The sequence below is a fragment of the Hemitrygon akajei genome, chromosome 2, assembly GCF_048418815.1.
Source record: "Hemitrygon akajei chromosome 2, sHemAka1.3, whole genome shotgun sequence".
NCBI classification, from domain to species: domain Eukaryota; kingdom Metazoa; phylum Chordata; class Chondrichthyes; order Myliobatiformes; family Dasyatidae; genus Hemitrygon; species Hemitrygon akajei.
Window position 1 is genome coordinate 214,042,587 of NC_133125.1, and position 14,935 is coordinate 214,057,521.

Here is a 14,935-nt window from a genome sequence, read left to right on the forward strand (position 1 = left end):
CATTTCCTGGATCAAATTGATCTATCAAGCTCCTATGGCTGCAGTTATAACTAACAATCAAATATCTCGCTATTTTAGACGATACAGAGGTACCCGGCAGGTCTGTCCTCTTAGTCCTTTGTCATTTAACTTGGCTCTAGAACCTCTTGCTATTGCTCTTCAGAATTCCAATAGTATTCAGGGAATTAAGAGAGGGGATAAAGTGCATAAGGTTTCGTTGTATGCAGATGACTTGTTAGTCTACATTTCAGATCCTAAGAAATCTATTCCCTCTGTGTTATCCGTATTTTCTGAATTTAGTGGTCTTTCTGGATAGAAGTTAAATTTATACAAAAGTGAGTTATTTCCCATTAATAATCATTTAGATCAGTATGAGCAACTACCTTTTAGTATTGCTAAAAATCAATTTATTTATCTTGGTATTAAAGTTACTAAGAATTTTAAAGATCTGTATAAATATAATTTTCTCCGATTAATTGATTATACCCAACAAACACTTTCTAAATGGTCTCCTATGCTGCTATCATTAATTGGTCAAATTAATGCTATTTAATGCATGCCATCTTGGACAATGTCTCCCATCCACTCCATAATGAATTGGTTAGGCACAGGAGTACATTCAGCCAGAGACTCATTCCACCGAGATGTAACACTGAGCGTCATAGGAAGTCATTCCTGCCTGTGGCCATCAAACTTTACAACTCCTCCCTCGGAGTGTCAGACACCCTGAACCAATAGGCTGGTCCTGGACTTATTTCCACTTGGAATAATTAACTTATTATTACTTAATTATTTATGGCTTTATATTGCTATATTTCTACACTATTCTTGGTTGGTTGGTGCGACTGTAATGAAACCCAATTTCCCTCGGGATCAATAAAGTATGTCTGTCTGTCTAAAGTGATAGTTCTACCGAAATTCTTATATATATTTCAAGCAGTTCCTTCACTTGTTCCTAAACGGTTATTTTGACAGAATAGTCACTAAAATTTTATCCTATATTTGAAACAATAAAAATCATAGATTGAGTAAACCTTTATTGCAGAAATTTAAAAAGGATGGTGGTATGGCTTTGTCAAATCTTAGACTGTACTACTGGGCAATTAATATTCGATATATTACCTGTTGGATTCATTACTCAGACATACATGACTGTCCTTTATGGGAGGAATTGGAGAAAAACTCGGTGAACGGGTGTTCATTGGTCCTTTACTGGGAGCTCCTCTTCCTTTTCTGCTCTCTAAGTTTGGTAGACAAGACCCTAATCCTATTATTAAACATACACTAAGAATTTGGTTTCAGTTTCGCAGATATTTTGTATTAAATAATTTTGTCCTTTCTAGTAAAATATATCGTAACTATTTTTTAAACCATCAATTTTAGATCAGGCTTTTTAAATTTGGAAAAACCAGAGGAATTATAACTTCAGATTTGTTTATTGGGGATTGTTTAATGTCTTTTACTCAGCTAGTGGATAAATTTGATTTATCCACTGTACACTTTTTTAGATGTTTACAAATTAGGAATTTTTTTTACGTACTTTGCTTCCAAGTTATCCCTCCGCTTATTCATCTAATATAACAGATACCCCCTTCCAGGTTAAACCACTCCAAAAATGATCAATAGCTACAATTTATAAATGGTTATTGAATTTATGAATGATATCTAATGATAAAATTAGAATTGGCTGGGAATTGGAATTTCAAGAGTTAGTTTCAGATAATCAATGGAGTAAAATTTTTCATCTGGTAAATACTTCATCTATTTGTGCCCATCATTCCTTGGTACAGTTCAGGGTAGTGCATCGGGTGCATATGTCAATGGATAAATTAGCCCATATTTTTCCCAATATTAATCCTATTTGTGATAAATGTAATACACAGGAGGCCACTTTAACTCACATGTTTTGGTCTTGCATAAAGTTGGAGAATTTTTGGAAGGATGTTTATAAAACCTTATCAAAAATGCAGGATCTGGATTTACAACTAAATTTATTTACAGCTATTTTTGGGATTATTCCATAGGAAGCAGGATATATTCCTGCTTCTGCTCAGCGGATGATAGCCTTTTCAACCTTATTGGCTAGGAAAGCCAATTTACTTAAATGGGAAGATCCTAACCCTCCTACCGCCTTTTATTGGCATTCCTTAATCATGTCCTGTTTAAGTCTAGAGAAAGTAAGATGTCAGACATTGGATGCATCCTTTAAATTTGAAGAGATCTGGCGACCTCTTATTCAATATTTTCACATGATCTGAATTTTGTACTGATTTTCTTCGAGCTATTTTTCAGAACCTTGGATTTGATCAGAGTCTCCCTTCTCTTGTTTTTTGTTCTCTGTCCTATTTCTTTCTGTTTAGAGTAGTTTTTTTTCTTTTCTTTTATAAAGATTTCTTATAGTTCTTCCTTTCTTCATAAATTGATAAGAGGAGAATTATACATTCTATATCAAATTTATACTTTGTAGATCAACACTATGTGTGATTCTGATATTGTTTATTTTACCTTCTGTATGTACTGCTATTGACATGTACACCAGAGATATTCTCCTCCTGTTCGTATACACACATTTAAAAAATCAATAAAAAGATTGAAAAAAGAAAGGAAATTTTTCTGCATGTCTGTTTCGAAAGGGTGCCCCTCTATCCTGAGGATGTGCCCTCTTGTACTAGACTCTCCCACCATGGGAAACACCCTTTCCACATCTAGTCTGTCTAGGCCTTTCAACATTCAAAATGTTTCAATGATACCATACACACTCCCCCCCCCCCATCATTGTGAACCTACTCTCCTCCTCTGGACCTCTCCAATGCCAACACACCTTTTCTAAAGCTGAGGGGCCCAAAACTGTTCACAGTACTCAAGGAGAGGCCTCACCACTGCCTTATAAATCCTCAGCATCACATCCTTGCTCCTGTATTCTAGACCTCCTGAAATGAATGCTAACGTGGCATTTGCCTTCCTCACCACCGACTCAACCTGCAAGTTAACCTTCAGGGTGTTCTGCACAAGGACTTCCAAGTCCCCTTGCATCTCAGATTTTTCCCCATTTACAAAATAGTTCGCTCATTTATTTCTACTAGCAAAGTGCATGACCATGCATTTTCCAACATTGTATTTCATTTGCCACTTTCTTGCCCATTCTCCTAATCTGTCTAAATCCTTCTACATCCTACCTGTTTCCTCAACGCTACCTGCCCCTCCACCAATCTTCATATCATCTGCAAGGCTGGCAACAAAGCCATCTAGTCCATCGTCTAAATAATTTATATACAGCATAAAAAGTGGTACCAACACCGACCCCTGCAGAACACCACTAGTCACTGACAGCCAACCAGAAAAGGATCCTTTTATTCCCACTCGCTACCTCCTACCAATCAGCCAATGCTCTAATCATGTTAGTAACTTTCCTGTAATACCATGGGGTCTAACCTGGTAAGCAGCCTCTTGTGTGGCACCTTGTCAAAGGTCTTCTGAAAGTCCAACATCCACTGCATCCCCTTTATCTACTTGTAATCGCCTCAAAGATTTAGCATGGACTCGATGGGCTGAAGGGTCTGTTTCTGTACCTCTCTATGACTCTAATTCTAACAGGCTTGTCAGGCAGGATTTTCATTGAAGGAAACCATGTTGACTTTCCACCATCTTGTCCTGTGTCTCCAGGTACTCCATCACCTCGTCCTTAACAATTGACTCTAACAACTTCCCAACCACTGAGGTCAGGCTAACCGGTCTATAATTTCCTTTCTGCTGCCTTCCTCCTTTCTTCAAGAGTGGAGTGACATTTGCAATTTTCCAGTCCTCTGGCACTATGTTAGAGTCCAATGATTTTTGAAAGATCATTTCTAATGCCACCACAATGTCTAACCTACCTCTTTCAGAACTCTAGGGTGCAGTTCCTCTGGTCCGGATGATTTATGTACCTTTAAGTCTTTCAGCTTTCTGAGCACCTTCTCTCTTGTAACAGTAACTGCTTCCAGTGAAGACTGACGCAAAATACTCATTTAGTTCATCAGCCATCTCCTTGACCCCCATTATTATACCTCCTGCCTCCTTTCTAGCAGTTCTATATCTACTTATTTTTCTTTTATTTTTAACATACTTGAAAAAACTTTTACTATCTACTTTGACATTATTTGCTAGCTTGCTTTCATATTTCATCTTTTCCCTGCCAATGATTTTTAGTTGCTCTTTGTAGGTTTATTAAAAACTTCCCAATCCTCTACATTCCCACTAATTTTTGCTTTCTTGTGTGCCCTTTCTTTTGCTTTTACAATGGCTTTGACTTCCCTTGTCAGCCATGGTTGTACTATTTTACCATTTGAGTATTTGTTCAACTTTGAATTATACATACCCTGCACCTTCCTAATATTTCCCAGAAACGCATGCCATTGCTGCTCTGCTGACATCCCTGTCAGCAGCTCTTTCCAATTTACTTTGGCCATCTCCTCTCTCATACCACTGTAATTTCCCTTACTCCACTGAAATACTGCTACATCAGCCTTTACTCTAGTGATCACCAACCTTTTTAAGCCCAAGATCCCCTACCTCGGCCATAGTCAAAGGTGACATCGACCCCCAGATTGATTAGTTACACACATGCACACTGGGGCAGAAAAGACCGGAAGTAAAACCCCACAACCCGGAAGTAGAAATAATGTATAAACTCCAGGGGTACACACCCTTTTTTGCACTGCGGACCGGTTTAATATTGACAATATTCTTGCCGACCGGTATAATCTGTCTGTTCTCCTCACTATCGAGTCCCCCATCACTACCACTCCTTTCTCTCTCTTCCCCTTCTGCACCATGGAACCATTCTCAGTGTCTGTAACCCAGTCGCTGTGGCATTCTCCCAGGATGTCTCCCACACAAAAGTATCCAAAGCGGTATTCTTGTTGTCGAGGGGAATGGCCTCAGGCCTCTGCTCTAGCTGCCTTTTCTATAACTGCGTATTCAGCCTTGGACCTATTTTATACCCAGGAGATGCATGAGAATTACAACAGGTCAGTCAGGATCTGTGGAGAGAGGAATAGAGTTTGCGTTCCACGTTGATGTCCGGGAATTGATTCAAATGTTGCCTGTCCTGCTGCAGATTTCAAATATTTTCAGTTTTGTTTTGGTTCTTCCAGCATCTGATTCAATATGAAATGGGAGTGCAGTCTAATTTCCTCGTGACGGGGGATAAAGAAGAAATAATCTGATAGGAAAGGAGAGTGGACCATTAGAGAAATCAATGCTCAGGTTGGAACTACCCAGAGATGTTCGGTAAGGATTGGACATGCGACTTTGGTGCCAGAGTGTGGCAACACATCCCAGTTGGTCCCAGCACAGTCATCGGAGAGACCGTGTTGGTCATTGACACAGAACAACACCTTTCATTGAATGTTTCCATATGTCATTTACACTTGACAGATAGAGCTAAGCTTTCTTACATTTTTCTTTCGCATTCAGTTCCTCTGCCTTCCCTGCATCTCTCATTACAATATCTCCAGTATTGGTCCTATAACTACCCTCGACTCTCTCCTACCCCTTATATACTTAAAAAAGCTTTTAGTATCTTCTTTGATATTAATCGGCAGCTTCCTCTCATAATTCATCTTTTCCTTCCGAATTACCTTCTTAGTTTCCTTCTGCAAATTTTAAAAGCTCCCCAATCCTCTATCTTCCCATTAGCTCTTTTGCTTGTACTTTGACTCTGACTTCACTTGTCAGCCACAGTAGTGTCCTTCTTCCCTTTGAAAATTTCTTCTTATTTGCAATATATCTGTCTTGCACTTCCCTCATTTTTCGCAGAAACTCCAGCCATTTCTGCTCCTTCCTGCAAATGTCCCTTTCCAGTCAACTTCGGCCATTGCCCCTCTCGTGCCATTGTAATTTCCTTTATTTCACTGAAATACCGACACATCAGATCTTATTTTCTCCCTCTCAAATTTCAATGTGAACCAATCATATTGTGGTCACTGTTCCCTAAGGGTTCCTTAACCTTAAGTTCTCCTATTGCCTCGCGGCTGTAACGAAACCCAATTTCCCTCGGGATCAATAAAGTATGTCTGTCTGTCTGTCTGTTTATGTGTTTAAGCTGGGCAGCCTCCTTTGTAATGTCAGTATGTTTCAGGATATTCGTATTCTCCTCCCGGAATTCCCCAGCTTCCATCACCTTCTCCACCCATCTGCTGTGTCTCCACACATAGATGACCACACTGATCCTTCAAGAGACATATTCCCTCGCTCGTTACCCTTGTTGTTTTACAGACCCACAGAATCTTTTGTAGAATCTCCTTTATCCTACTGGCTGTAGCTATCTCACACCCACTCTTGGCCTCCTGATATTCTCTCTTCAGTATTCTCCTGTATCCCTTTTACTCCTCGAGGGATTCACCTGATCCCAGCTACTTTCATCTGACACACGACTCCATCCTGACCAGAGCCTCAATAACCCTCGTCAGCCAGGGTTCCCTCATCCCTCCAGTCTTCAATCTAACAAGGACAGGCTGATCCTGAACCTTTACAGACTCGGTTTTAAAGCCGCTCACTTGCCAGATGTCCGTTTGCTTGGGAACATCCTCCTGTTCTAAACCTCTATTCATTCCCCAACCCCTTCCATCCTCCCTCAGTTCAGTCTGTTCACTGCTCTGAACATCAGAAATAGCAGCAAGAGGAGGCTGTTCAGCCCCTCACACCTGCTCTGCCATTGAATAAGATCAAAACCACCTCACTGGGCTACAGATGCAAAGGACGTGTCAGAAGTGGGGGTCAGCGAGGAGGGGGAGTTGTGATGTTGATTAGGGAGAACATCACCACAGCACTTAGAGAGATCCTTGTGGGGAACGGCCAGTGAGAGTATATTGGTAGGAGTTGGAAATATAGAGATGGTCACTTTGCTGGGATTGTACTGTAGGATGCCAAATGTCAGTGAGAATCAGAAGAGCCCATGTGTAGGGAGAATGCAGATAACTATTGGAATATCAGGGTTGTAATACTCAGAGACTTCAGCTTCCCTAACATTGACTGGGACAGACATGGTGCCGAGGGACTTGACACGGTAGGATTTGTGAGTGTGGTCTGGAATGGTTTCACAGGCAACGTGTAGATGCCCGACTAGAGAAGGGGTCACACTTGATCTCCTCTCAGGAAATGAGTCTGGGCAAGTGGTAGATGTGACAGTGGGGAGAGTGCACATTGGGACCAGTGATCCCAATGATCTAACATTTTACTGTTAGACGTAAAATGATTATGGAAATACCAGTGGACTCGTCCTGCATTGAAACATAAGAAATAAGAGCAGGAATAGGCCACCTGGCCCATTGAGCCTGTCCCGCCATTCAATAAGATCATGACTGATCTGTCCGTAAAATCAGCTCCATCTACCTGCCTTTTCCCCATAACTCTTAATTCCTCTACTATGTAAAACTCTATCTAACTGTATCTTAAATATATTTAGTGAAGAAGCCTCAGCTGCTTTTCTGGGCAGAAAATTCCAGAGATTCACCACTCTCTGGAAAAACAGTTTCTCCTTATCTCCGTCCTAAATCTTCTCCCCTGAATCTTGAGGTAATGTCCCCTAGTTCTAGTCTAGAACCAGAAACAACTTTCCTACTTCTATCTTATCTATCCCTTTCAAAATTTTGTATGTTTCTATAAGATCCCCTCTCATTCTTCTGAATTCCAGAGAGTATAGTCCCACACGACTCAATCTCTCCTCATAGGTTAACCCCCTCATCTCTGGAATCAACCTGGTGAACCTCCTCTGCACTACCTCCAAAGCCAGTATATCCTTCCTCAAGTACGGAGACCAGAACTGCACACAGTACTCTAGGTGCGGCCTCAATAGTACCCTGTATAGTTGCAGCATGACCTCCCCAAGTCCCTCTGCACAACAGCATGCTGCAATCTTTCACCAATTAAATAATAATCTGCTCTTCTATTATTCCTTGCAAAGTAGATGATCCGACATTTACCAACGTTGTATTCCATCTGCCAGACCTTGGCCCACTCACTTAACCTATCTATATCTCTCTGCAGACTCTCCACATCCTCTGTACAATTTGCTTTTCAACTCAGTTTAGTGTCATCGGCAAATTTTGCTATGCTACACTCAGTGACCTCTTCCAAATCATAAATGTAAATGATAAACAGCTGTGGGCCCGGCACCGACCCCTGCAGCACCCCACTCACCACTGACTGACAAGCGGAGAAGCACCCATTTATATCAACTTTCTGCCTTCTATTGGTGAACCAATCCACTATCCATGCCAATACACTTCCTCCAACTCCATGCATCAGTATCTTATTTATAAGTCTCTTGTGCGGCACCTTATAGAACGACGTCTAGAAATCCAAGTTTACGACATCCACCTGTTCCCCTCTATCCACTGCACTCATTATGTCCTCAAAGAACTCCCATAAGTTTGTCAAACAGGACCTGCCCTTTCTGAATCCATGCTGCATCTGTCTAATGGAACCACTCCTTTCTAAATGTTTTGCTATTTCTTCCTTAATGACAGCTTCAAGCATTTTCTTGATTACAGATGTTAAGCTAACTGGCCTGTAGTTGCCCTCTTTTGCCTACATCCTTTTAAAAAGTGGTGTGACATTTGCTGCCTTCCAATCTGCTGGGCCCTGCCCAGAGTCTAGACAATTTTGGTAACTGATTACCAACGTGTCTACTATAACATCCGCCAATTCACTCAGCACCCTGGGATGCATCCCATCAGGACCAGGGACTTATCTACCTTCAGACCCTCTTGTTTGCTCATAACTATCTCTTTAGTGACAGTGATTTTATCAAGGTCATCACCTCCCATTTCATCCAGAGCAGCCTTCTTTGGCGTATTACCTCCACCGTGAAGATCGACAGAAAGTAGTCGTTCAATGCCTCAGCCATTTCCTTATCATCTAATATCAATTTCCCCTTCTTGTCTTCCAAGGGACCAACGCTGACTTTAGCCACCCTCTTCTGCTTTATATATTTATAAAACCATTTGTTATCTGCTTTTATACTTTGTGTTAATTTACTTTCATTATCTTCCCTTTCCTTATTTCTTGTTTAGTTGTTCTCTGTTGCTTTTTAAATTTTTCCCAATCCCCCAGTCTCCCACTACACTTTGCGACTTTGTAGACATGAACGTTTAATTTGATACTATCTTTTATTTCCTCAGTTATCCAAGGCTGGCTCTCCCCATATTTACTGTCCTTACTTTTGACTGGAACCTACTTTTGTTGAGCACTGTGGAAAAACCTCTGAAAGTATTCCACTGTTCCTCAACTGTCCTAGCAAATCGCCTGTGCTCCCAATCCACATTAGCCAACTCCTCCCTCATCCTGTTGTAGTCTCACTTGTTCAAGCATATTACACTATCATAGTTTTAGAACTAACTAACTATTCAGAACTAACTATTCAGTCACACTATGATCACTCTTTCCAAGAGGATCCCTAACTACAAGATTGTTAATCTTACCTGTCTCATCATACAGGACTAGATTTAAGATAGCATTTTTCCTTGTAGGTTCCCTAACAAGCTGCTCAAGAAAGCCATCATGGATATATTCTATGAAGGCTTCTTCAAGACTTCCTTGGCCAACTTGATTCACCCAATCTATGTGGAAATTAAAATCCCCTATGACAACTGAGGTTCTTACAAGCCTCAGTTATTTCTTGGTTCATCTGCTCTGCCACTGCAATATTTTTATTAGGTGGCCTACAGACAACTCCCACGAGTGATGTTTTCCCTTTACTATTCTTAAACTCTACCCAGACTAAGGCTTATGTTATAGACAATAGACAATAGGTGCAGAAGTAGACCATTCAGCCCTTCGAGCCTGCACCGCCATTTTGAGATCATGGCTGATCAATTCCTTATCAATACCCAGTTCCTGCCTTGTCTCCATATCCCTTGATTCCCCTATCCATAAGATACCTGTCTAGCTCCTTCTTGAAAGCATCCAGAGAATTGCTCTCCACTACCTTCCGAGGCAGTGCATTCCAGACCCCCACAACTCTCTGGGAGAAGAAGTTTTTCCTTAACTCTGTCCTAAATGACCTACACCTTATTCTCAAACCATGCCCTCTGGTACTGGACTCTCCCAGCATCTCGAACATATTTCCTGCCTCTATCTTGTCCAATCCCTTAATAATCTTATATGTTTCAATCAGATCCCCTCTCAATCTCCTTAATTCCAGAGTGTACAAGCCCAGTCTCTCTAACCTCTCTGCGTAAGACAGTCCTGACATCCCAGGAATTAACCTCGTGAATCTACGCTGCACTTCCTCTACAGCCAGGATGTCCTTCCTTAACCCTGGAGACCAAAACTGTACACAATACTCCAGGTGTGGTCTCACCAGGGCTCTGTACAGATGCAAAAGGATTTCCTTGCTCTTGTACTCAATTCCCTTTGTAATAAAGGCCAACATTCCATTAGCCTTCTTCACTGCCTGCTGCACTTGCTCATTCACCTTCAGTGACTGATGAACAAGGACTCCGAGATCTCTTTGTATTACTCCCTTACCCAATTCTATACCGTTCAGATAATAATCTGCCTTCCTGTTCTTACTCCCAAAGTGGATAACCTCACACTTATTCACATTAAACACCATCTGCCAAGTATCTGCCCACTCACCCAGCCTATCCAAGTCACCCTGAATTCTCCTAACATCTTCATCACATGTCACACTGCCACCCAGCTTAGTATCATCAGCAAATTTGCTGATGTTATTTTCTATGCCTTCATCCAAATCGTTAACGTAAATGGTAAACAGCTGTGGTCCCAATACCGAGCCCTGTGGCACCCCACTAGTCACCACCTGCCATTCCGAGGAACACCCATTCACCGCTACCCTTTGCTTTCTATCTACCAACCAGTTTTCTATCCATGTCAATGCCTTCCCCCCAATGCCCTGAGCTTTGATTTTACCCACCAATCTTCTATGTGGGACCTTATCAAATGCCTTCTGAAAATCGAGGTACACTACATCCACTGGATCTCCCCCGTCTAACTTCCTGGTTACATCTTCGAAAAACTCCAACAGATTAGTCAAGCATGATTTACCCTTGGTAAATCCATGCTGGCTCGGCCCAATCCTATCACTGCTATCTAGATATGCCACTATTTCATCCTTAATAATGGACTCTAGCATCTTTCCCACCACCGATGTCAGGCTGACAGGTCGATAGTTCTGTTTTCTCCCTCCCTCCTTTCTTAAAAAGTGGGATAACATTAGCCATTCTCCAATCCTCAGGAACTGATCCTGAATCTAAGGAACATTGGAAAATGATTACCAATGCATCCGCAATTTCCAGAGCCACCTCCTTTAGTACCCTAGGGTGCAGACCATCTGGACCTGGGGATTTGTCAGCCTTCAGTCCCATCAGTCTACTCATCACCGTTTCCTTCCAAATGTCAATCTGTTTCATTTCCTCTGTTACCCTATGTCCTTGGCCCATCCATACATCTGGGAGATTGCTTGTGTCTTCCTTAGTGAAAACAGATCTAAAGTACTCATTAAATTCTTCTGCCATTTCTCTGTTTCCCATAACAATTTCACCCAATTCATTCTTCAAGGGCCCAACATTGTTCTTAACTATCTTCTTTCTCTTCACATACCTAAAAAAGCTTTTGCTATCTTCCTTTATATTCCTGGCTAGCTTGCGTTCGTCCCTCATTTTTTCTCCCCGTATTACCTTTTTAGTTAAGTTCTGTTGTTCCTTAAAAACTTCCCAATCATCTGTCCTCCCACTCACCTTAGCTCTGTCATACTTCCTTTTTTTTAATGCTATGCAATCTCTGACTTCCTTTGTCAACCACTGAGGCCCCTTTCCCCCCTTTGAATCCTTCCTTCTCCGGGGGATGAACTGATTTTGCACCTTGTGCATTATTCCCAAGAATACCTGCTATTGATGGCAGAGGGATCAACATTGATGTTGATGGGATCAAACAGGTACGTGATGGTTGATGGGTCGAGGCTGGTTTATGGTAGGAGGCAGAGGGAGGGAATGAAGGGGGCTGCCCGGACCGACTGCCTGCCTCTTTTCTGAGGATACGTTCATGCCCGGCTGTCCTTGGAGAGGGAGCACACGGGTGTGATGGGTACAGTGGGGGGGACTTCTGAAAGCAGTGGGTCCTCCAGGGTATTGACTGTTTCATAGACAGTAGTAACCATATCTTAATCTGAGTATACTTTGTCTTGTAAATATTGAATATCTGCACCTCATGTATATTTGTAGATAAACTTTTACAGTTTTGTAAAAAAACACCATGGAGTGTAGTTTTGCTGATTGGAGGCCTGTGACCAGTGCTGAGCTGTGGGTTCAGTGCTGTGTCCATCGTTGTTTGTGATTTATATTAATGTTTGGATGACAATGTAGGTGGCATTGGTAGTTAGTGTGCAAGAGATTATTTGACAGGGAACTGAAGGTCAACACTCTCACACAAAGGCAGTGGGTGTGTATCGAATGAGCTGTCAGAGGAGGTGGTAGCGGCAGGTACAATGACAACATTTAATAGATCTATCGACAGTACATGGATAGGAAAGGTTTAGAGCAGGGGTTCACAGCCATTTTAATGCCACAGACCTCAGGCTGGGAACCCCTGGTTTCCAGGGATCAAGCGAAATACAGACCAATGCCCAGAACAGCATCTTGGTTAGTTTGAGGAAGTAGGGCCGAAGGGCCTGTTCCCATGCTGTACATCTCACACACAAACAAACAGTTTCAATCTATCACTCTCCATCAGTCACTTGGGAAACTGGGACATCAGTCCCCTCAATGAGGACAGCAAGGTCCCCGAGCCTATTTCTATGGCAAGAACTCCCCACCCTGCGCCGATGACCCTTTCTCCCATCTTTAACACTCCTCCTCTTCCCGAGTACCCCACCCTGGTCTTCTGCCTGCTCTGGAACTTTTTATTGCCAACTGCCGACAGGACGTTCACTGTCTGGACTTCAACACTCCTCTCTCCTATTCCAACCTCACTCCTTCCAAATGCTCAGCTCTCCACCCCCTCCACACTAATCCTAAACCTCACCGTCAAACCCACAAATAAGGGAGCTGCTGTAGTGGTCTGGTATTGCTGAGGCCCAGTGCCAACTGTCAGGCACTTCTTACTTACCCCTTGAACAGGACCCCACAAAGGAACACCAGGCCATTGTCTTCCACACCATCACTGACCTTATTGACCCTGGGGATCTCCCATCCACCGCCACCAACCTCATAGTTCCCGCAGCCCATGCCTCCCGTTTCTATCTCCTACCCAAACTTCACAAACCCGCTTCTCCGTTGTTTCAGCTTGTTCCTGCCCCACTGAACTCGTATCTGCAAACCTTGACTCTGTTTTAATACACTTGTTCAGTCCCTTCCCATCTACATCCGTGACACCTCACACGCTCTTGATCTTTCAAGTTCCCTGGCCCCCATCACCTTATTTTTACTATGGATGTCCAGTCCCTATACTTCGGAGCTATCTTCAGAGACAGCTTATCCAACGACGTCTATTATAAACCAACATACTCTCACTGCTACCCAAACTAAACCTTATTCCACCATTCTACTTGTAAAAACACCATTCCCTTCTCTCAATTCCTCCATCTCCATTGCATCTGCTCTCAGGATGAAGTTTTCCACTTTATAATGAAGGTGATGTCCTCTTTCTCAAAGAACTGGGCTTCCCTTCCTCCACCATCAACGCCGCCCTCAACCGCATCTCTTCCATTTCATGCACGGCTGCTCTTACCCCATCCTTCCGCCACCCTACCAGGGGTAGTGTTCCTCTTGTCCTCACCTACAACCCCACCAGCCTCCGCGTCCAGCACATAATCCTCCAAACCTCCACCACCTCCAACTGGATCCCACCACCAAACACATCTTTCCCTCCCCGCCACTTTCTGCTTCCGCAGGGATTGCTCCCTATGCGACTCCCTTGTCTATTCATTCCTCCCCACTGATCTCCCTGCTGGCACTTATCCTTGCAAGCAGATCAAGTGCTGCAACTCCTCCCTCACTATCATTCAGAATTCCAAATAGTCCTTCCAGGTGAGGCAACACTTCACCTGTGAGTTTGTTGGGATCATATACTGTGTTTGATCTCCCAGTGTGGCCTCCTGTATATCGATGAGACTCGACGTAGACTGGGAGACTGATCTGCCAAGCATCTATGCTCCATCCACACGAACAAATGGGATCTCACAGTGCCACCCATTTTAATTACAATGGCCATTCCCATTCCAAAATGTCTATCCATGGCTTCCTCCACTGTCATGATAAGGACACACTTTGGCTGGATGAACAACACCTTATATTCCGTTTGGGTAGCCTCCAACCTGATGGCATGAACATTGATTTCTCAAACTTCCAGTCATGCCTCCTCCCCCCTTCACCATTTCCCATCCTCTTTCCCTCTCTCATGTTGCCTCCTTGCCCACCCATCACATCCCTCTGGTGCTCCTCCCTCCCGTCTTTCTTCATGGCCTTCTGTCTCTTTGCTTCATCCCCCCCCCCCCTCCAAATTTCATCTGTTGCCTGGTGTCTCTCTCTCCCCTCCACCCACCTTTCAATTCTACTCCTCAGCCTTTTTCTCCAGTCCTGCCGAGGGATTTCAGCCTGAAACATCGACTGTTTATTTCCCCAGAAATCCTGCCTGGCCTGCTGAGTTCACTGCATCTTTTTCACTTCCTCCCAGCCTCACCTGGAACTCTTTCACAGTTGATCCTCCTCATCCATGTGTTTCTTATCCTTCGGGATTTCCCCTGTCGCTTACCCTCAGTCTACCCTTCCTCAGACACCTCACCTCCAATACTTCCACACCCCTCTATTTACTGGACCCTGCTTGCTACTTGGCACTCTCCAGCAGAGACCTCCTTCCCATCACTGGCCTCTCTGCCTCAGCACTACCCTCTTCCCTCTCTCACCCTCCTCCATGTGACCGTCCGCATCAGTCCTTT